The sequence below is a fragment of the Oratosquilla oratoria genome, chromosome 21, assembly GCF_046742065.1.
Source record: "Oratosquilla oratoria isolate Oo_2021 chromosome 21, ASM4674206v1, whole genome shotgun sequence".
NCBI lineage: Eukaryota > Metazoa > Arthropoda > Malacostraca > Stomatopoda > Squillidae > Oratosquilla > Oratosquilla oratoria.
The window spans coordinates 29,678,969-29,686,468 of NC_134797.1; positions in this window are offsets into that span (position 1 = coordinate 29,678,969).

Consider the following 7,500-nt stretch of genomic DNA (forward strand, 5'->3'; position numbering starts at 1 on the left):
GCTGTCAGCTTCAAGGAAAGCTCTTGTCAGGTCGCTGTCAGTCTTATAGCCAAGAGTGGCTTTCATCTAGATCCACAATCGGATTGGTCCAAACTAGGCGACGCTAAAAGATTCTGATCGGGTGAAGTAGAGATATTAGGTTTTTGTTTTCTCGTTTTTATATATTTATTTATTCACTTGTCTCTGTATTCATGTATTTATGCTTTTATTTATTCATATATTTATAATTCATTGTATATTTACCTATTTTTATTTTATTTATTTTTGTTTTATCTATTTTTTTATATATTTACTTCTCTACTTATCTGTTTATTTATCTATTATATGCGATTTATCATTTATCATTATTTTTTATTTATTCATTTATATAACTTATCATTTGATATATTCTATTTCGCAAGAAATATGCAAAAAATACAGAGCAAATAGTAATAGGAATAAGGCTGAGATATTTCTGGTCCTTTCTACAAAGGGCGTTCTGTTGAAAACACCAAGGCCACTTAACCAAGGTTAAAGGGCCGTCCTTTTGAAATATTTAGCCAGACTTAGCGAACGCTTTCTTTCACTAGAAAGCAAAATTTCGCTAACCTGATTGGATAGACCCATTGAAACTAGCGTTAAACGTGATAGATAAAATTAACTAGAAAACCAGATTGTATTCTACTTTCTAAGGGCAGAAGACATTCACCCCTACGACTGGCAGGAGGAGGAGGAGGAGGAGGAGGAGGAGTAGAATGGGAGTAGAGGAGAAAAGAAAGGAGGCAAAGGAGATGGCGAGAGAAAGGGGAGAGAATATGGAGAGAGAAACTGAGCGTGAAGGGAGAGATCTCGAGAAGAGAATGCAAGGTCAGGGAGAACGGTACTCACGTTCTTGGATCATCCTATTCCTAATAGCAGACCCCCCAGCCCCGTTGCCACGGCCTCGGTGCTGCGAGGCCAGACCTACGTCCCCAGTGACATGGAACCGCCTCATGCGATGTATCATATTGGGTTTACGAAGGTTTGGGGGGATAAGCATAAAGTCGAGGTCCATTCCGGAGTACCCATGAATCCCGGGCCATCTCGCAAACGATCCCCCCTTTTACGTCAAGGCTCTGTTTAGCAAATTCCCCTTACGATGACTCATAAACTAACGCTTCCGGAGAAGAAAAGAAAAGAAAAATCTCGAAATGGGTCTCATGGTCTTCTAGAGGCCAAACACACACACGCGTGCGCGCGCGCACACACACACACATTATATACATATATACATATATATATATATATATACATATATATATATATATATATATATATAGACATATATATATATGTATACATATATATATATATCATTTCCAGAAGCTTCTTCGCGCAGTGAATCGCATTTGGTCCATAATTACATGTCTTAGGGTTAATTTCAATCAGGTAATAGTAACTGCCACTTGGTCTGGCTGTCCAAAGACAAAGGCCAAAGGTGATTCAACAGCTAAGGGCATGAGCATATCGAATACGAGCACTTGTAAATATCAATTGTACACTGGAAGATATGAATATACGTGCGAAGCTTCAAAGTTCCTGGGAAATTTGTTATGCGTTTTTTTTTCCTGATCGATATATTGTGTGTGTCTGTGTGTGTGTGTGTGTGTGTGTGTGTGTGTGTGTGTGTGTGTGTGTGTGTGTGTGTGTGTGTGTGTGTGTGTGTGTGTGTGTGTGTGTGTGTGTGTGTGTGTGTGTGTGTGTGTGTGTGTGTGTGTGTGTGTGTGTGTGTGTGTGTGTGTGTGTGTGTGTGTGTGGATTATACATACATAATTCATGTTGGATTCGTGATAAACATCTATTACCCTGGTGGATGAGAGTTCTGAGTGTATTTATGTGTAGTTCAGAGAGTACGCCAATAGAGGGAACGAGAGGAGAAATGAAAAAAAGAGAGAGAAGAGGCAAATAAGGCAGAGAAGACCTTTCCCTTCTCAAAGGTTCAACAACCTCGTCCAGAAGGGGGCGGGGCTTAAGTGCCAGATGACCTTAAACGGATTCCAAGAAGAAGCGACGTGGTAAGCAACACCGTAACGTCACGGTGAAGAACTCGATTTACGCGATTTCGAAATACACGAGACAAATTCACGTCATCTCGCAGTCCTAATGGCTTTATTCATTCTTCTGCTACGTCCTGATGACGTCACTTTGTATCGTGACAACAGTAATTGGACTGGATGAAGGGGAGGGTTTGGGGCACATGGATACAAACGCACACACGCGCGCATGCACGTACGAACGCACGCATACACATGAATTTGGGATCGGCCTTAATCGATAGATGCACAGAAATGGGGCTTCACGAGAATAGCTCTTACCCTGTATGATTTAATGTGGTTAATAGAAATACACAGACAAACAGACACAGACACACACAGACAGACAGACACACACATACAGACAGACAGACAGACAGACACACATACACACACACATACACACACACACACACACACACACAAACATACACACACACACACACACATACACAAACACACAAACATACACACACACACTCACACACAATGTCATTACCCCTTCTAAGTAGTCATTACATTTAAGTATTACGAGTATTCCGTATCTCCCTTTATAGTATTACTAAGAAATTTTCGAAACGTTCTAAATCAAAACGGAGAGCGTGAGAAACTACGAAGATCTAATCATGACAGAAATGCCAATCTTCATCATGCACAAAGAAGAGAAATAAACGACTTCATGTCGCTTGTAAAGTCTGCTCAGTGACGTCATAATGCGCATAGGCGACTGCGCAGTGAAGCTGACGACGGCATGATGTGTACTTGCTAACCTCTTCAAAGAGGAGGAGGAAAAGGAGGAGGAAGAGGAGGAGGAGGAGGAGGAAGGGAAAGGAGAAGAGATGGAGGAGAAGTAAAAGGAGGAGGTGGGAGAGGATGAGGTGGAAGAGATGGAGGATTTTGTCAGCAATATTCGGTACTTCCATTCTTGTGGACAATACTCGTATCACACAGGCAAGAGTGTCAGAGATGGTAGAGATTGAAAGAAGGTAGCAGATCGGAAGAAAAATGAAAGTTCAAAGTGATTATGTATGTATATGTATATGTATGTATATATATGTATATGTATATGTATATGTATATATATATATATATTTTTTTTTTTTTAAGTGGAGTCAAGTCTCGAATCACATAAAATTGCCGAGTGGTCTGCTCTTAAGGAATGTCACTAATCTTCATAAAAATTTCTTCAAAATCACCACCAATTATGAACACGGCTTCTTTGAGCAAGCTTCCATGCAGCCACCCTTCCCATTCCAAACGATTCTCGGTAGGTTCAGTCGACCTGACCCTGTCGTGAGTTCTAAGCAGGAGGGAGAATAAGAATGAGAAGAAGGCGAAAATGGAGAAAGAGAAGAAGGCGGAGAAGGAGAAGAAGGAGAATAAGAACAAAAAGAGAAAGAAAAGAAGGCGAAGGAGGAGGCGAAGAAGAAGGCGAAGAGGACGAAGGAGGAGAAGGAGAAAAAGGAGAAGGAGAAGAAGGAGAAGAAGACGAACGAGAAGAAGGAGAAGAATACGAAGGAGAACAAACAGAAGAAGAAGCAGAAAAAGAAGAAGAAGGAAAAGGAGAAAAAGAATGAAGGAGAAGAAGGGAGTAGAAGGAGAAGAAGACGAAGAAGAAGAAAGAGTGGAAGGAAAAGAAAGAGAAGGAGAATTGAATTGAAAAAAGTGAAGAAGAAGAAGGCGAAGAAGGCGAAGGAGGAGGAGAAGAAGGCGAAGAAGAAGAAAGAAAAGGAGAAGGAAAAGAATGAGAGGAAAGAGAAGAAAGCGAAGAAGACGAAGGAGGATAAGGAGAAAAAGGAAAAGGAGAAGAAGGAGAAGAAGGCGAAGGAGAAGAAGCAGAAGAAGAAAAAAAGAAAAAAAGGAAGGAGAAGAAAGAGTAAAAAGAGAAGAAGAAGAAAGAGTAGAAGGAGAAGAAAGAGAAGGAGAAGAAATAGAAAAAAGTGAAGGAGAAAAAATGAGAAGAAGAAAATGAGAAAGGAGAGGAAGGAGAAGAGGAAGGAAAAGAAGAAAAGGAAGGAGAGAAAGAAGAAAAAGAAATGGGACAAGGAGTAGAAGGAGAAGGAGAAGAAGAAGAAGGCGAAGACGGTGAAGAAGGAGAAGGAGGAAGAGACTGAGATGGAGAAGGAAGAGAGGGAAAAGAAGAAAGAGGAGGAGGAGAAGAATAAGAAGGAAGAGGAGGAGGAGAAGAATAAGAAGGAAGAGGAGGAGGAGGAGAAGAATAAGAAGGAAGAGGAGGAGGAGAAGAATAAGAAGGAAGAGGAGGAGAAGAATAAGAAGGAAGAGGAGGAGGAGAAGAATAAGAAGGAAGAGGAGGAGGAGAAGGATAAGAAGGAGGAGGATTAGGATGAGGATGAGAAGGATAAGTAGAAGGAGAGAGGGTCGTACCAGCTTGGATTCATCTGTCTTGGCCTATGACATAATGACTATGTGAGGAACTTTGATCATCTTACAGCTGAGGGCTTAAGACTTTGGGAATTTACTGCAGTATAATGGCTTGTGGGAAGAAATAGTTATCTCGATCGAGACAGGTTATCAACCTTTCGCCAACGTCGGTGTGCCACGAAGATGAATGATATAGTCTTCAGGAGTTAAGTATATTAAAAAAAACTCTCGACTGACCCTGCAGTGTGTTCTTCAGGTCTGATCCGAAGAGTCTTCAGTCTTTGAGGAAAGAGTCTTCATGCCTTGCCTGCTTATTCCAGCTGCCACCTTTGGATCACGTTCAAGTTTCTTAGAATCTATTCTCGCACTCAGAAGCAAACTTTGGCAAAGGTATGCTAAGTTAGGCTAGGTTAGTTTAGGTTAGGTTAGGTCAGGTCAGGTTAGGTTAGGTCAGGTCAGGTTTGGTTAGGTTAGCTTAGGTTTGATTTGGTTAGGTTGGGTTAGGTTTGGTTAGGTTAGGTTAGGTTAGGTTAGCTTAGGTTTGGTTTGGTTTGGTCAGGTTGGGTTAGGTTTGGTTAGGTTAGGTCAGGTTAGGTTAGGTTAGGTTAGGTTTGGTTTGGTTTGGTTAGGTTAGGTTTGGTTAGGTTAGGTTAGGTTAGGTTAGGTCAGGTTAAGTTAGGTGGAGTCAGATCTCATCTTACCCGAGGAACGCAAATATCGACATTTCCATCTACTCTTGAGTGCCACCAGACTGTTTTATCAAGCTCAGGGAAACCCTTCCCATACTCAAAAGGGAACACTTCTGAGGATACCAAGAGCCTTCCACCCCTCCTGCCAAGAGCACAACTACCAAGAGCTCACCTGCCGTGTTACAAGAGTCTCTCTCTCGGCGGCCAGAAACCTTCCTTTTGTAGCCTCGCTCTTCACCCCGGCCTGCGGCGTCCCTCGAGGCTCAACAGTCATCATCACCCTACTAACGCCACCTCCACCTCCACCTCCACATCCACCACCACCCCTCCACCTCCACCTCCACATCCACCACCACCTCCATCTCCACCGCCACCTCCACCGCCACCACCATCATCGTCACCACCGATTCCTCCTCCTTTCCCTTCTCCTTATCCTTCTATTTTCCTCTTTCTCCTCCCCTCCTCTACCCATTTTTCTTCTTCTTACGACCTTCATCAACTTCATTCTTTCCTCCTTCTCCATCTTTTCACTATCCTACTAATAATCACAAATATCATCCTTCGTTCCTCCCTATTTTCCTTTTCTCCCTTTTTTCCTCTACCCTCCTCTTCTCTCCTTTATTTCCTCTTCTCCTGTTACTTTCTTCCTCTTCTCGCAACTACCGTTCTCTTCTTTCCTCTCTTTACCTTCAGCTCTCTTCTTCTTTTACTCTCCTCTCTATCATTCACCTCCTCCTGTACTTCACTTCCTTTCTATTTCTTTTCACCTTCTTCCTCTTCCCCTTCTATTCTTTTCACAATCAACTTCGTCTTCTTGTTCTCCTTTTCATCCTTGTTCTCTCCTTTTGCTTTTCCTATCCTCCACATCCCATTTGCCTCCTCCACTTCCTTTCCTACATCCCATTCCATTCCACCTTAGCGTCACCTTCCCTCCATTCCTTCCTCGTTGGGCCTACCACTTTCTAAGCCCACCCAGTCACCCTCCAACCCTAGCCCCATACCATCTTCAAGCTTCTGAAACGGCACCCCTATCTGGTCTCCGATCGTGCCGTCCGTTTGGCTTCTTGTTCTTTACCTCTCTTCCTCCCTCGCCTTCGAAGGTTCCTCTCGACGTGGCCCTCTCTACAGACTCTCCATCCTTCTCTTGTCCTTCCTAGGGGCCTTCCTGTCCTTCTCTGGGTCTTACGGAAAACAATTCGCGGCTCATTCGTATTCTCTATCGCTCACATTTTGTCTTTTTTATATTCCAATTTCCTTCCTGAGTATAGATAATACCTTTCTAGCCCTCTTCAGTACAGATATCATCTCAAGTAATGCCGGCCGGTTTTACTTTAGCTGAGGGATCTCGACCATAGGGAGTTTCTTGAGGTTGGTCTTCGCTCTTGAAGCACAAGAAATCTCCTGGTATTACTCTGTTACCAACTCAGGGAAAATACCATCTACGCCGTGGCACTGGTGGCGTATTCGGAAACATGTTGGTCTCGCTTTCGTCTAGTTGAGGGTTCAAATCCTCCACTTGTCTTCGATTCCCAGCAGAGACTGTTACCTTCCACAACACTCCAAGTGAATAAAGCAAAGGTGACGGCTTCGGCTGCAACTACGCGCCTCTTGGTGTTGGTTCTTCATTTCCTTTCTTCCATGGAGATCCACATATAAAATTCCTACCTGGTGATTTTGTTCAATTGGGGTATCCTTAATCGTTTGAAGCCCATAATAACACAAGAACATAAGAATAGAGAAGACTGCAAGAGACCATAAGGTCTACACTAGGTAGTTCCATATCTCTTATCACCTTTCATCCTTATCCATACAGTCAGCTAATCTTTTCTTAAAACAACCAACAATTTCAACCCTCAGTACATTGTTATCCACTGTGTTGGTAAACCAATTCTTACCTATTTCCTTCTGAATTCTAAAATTGTCCAATTTAGGTCCATTTCTACGACCCTACTATAGTGTCATGGCCACTTTTAAACTAAACAAATATTTCTGGACGTGGTCGGAAAAGATGTACTTAAATTGCACCAAAGAATTCACCAAACTACAGAAAGCCTTTTCTCTCCTCTGCCTCCTCCTTTTCCTCCTCCTCCGCCTCCCGTTCCTCCTGCTACTCTTCTTCCTCCTCCCTTCCTCCTCCTGTTCTCTTACTCTTACTTCTACTCCTCCTCCTTTCTTTCGTTCTCTTCTTCCTTGTCCTCCTCTTATTCCTCTATCTCTTCTTCCTCACATTTATACTCCCTCCTCTCTTCCTCCCTCCCTCCCGCTCTCTCTTCACTCTCCCTCACCCTCACCCATCCCTCTCTTCCTCTCTTTTTTTCTCTCTCTCTCTCCCACTCTCACTTCATCCTCCCTACCTCCCTCCTTCCCTCTCCCTTCCC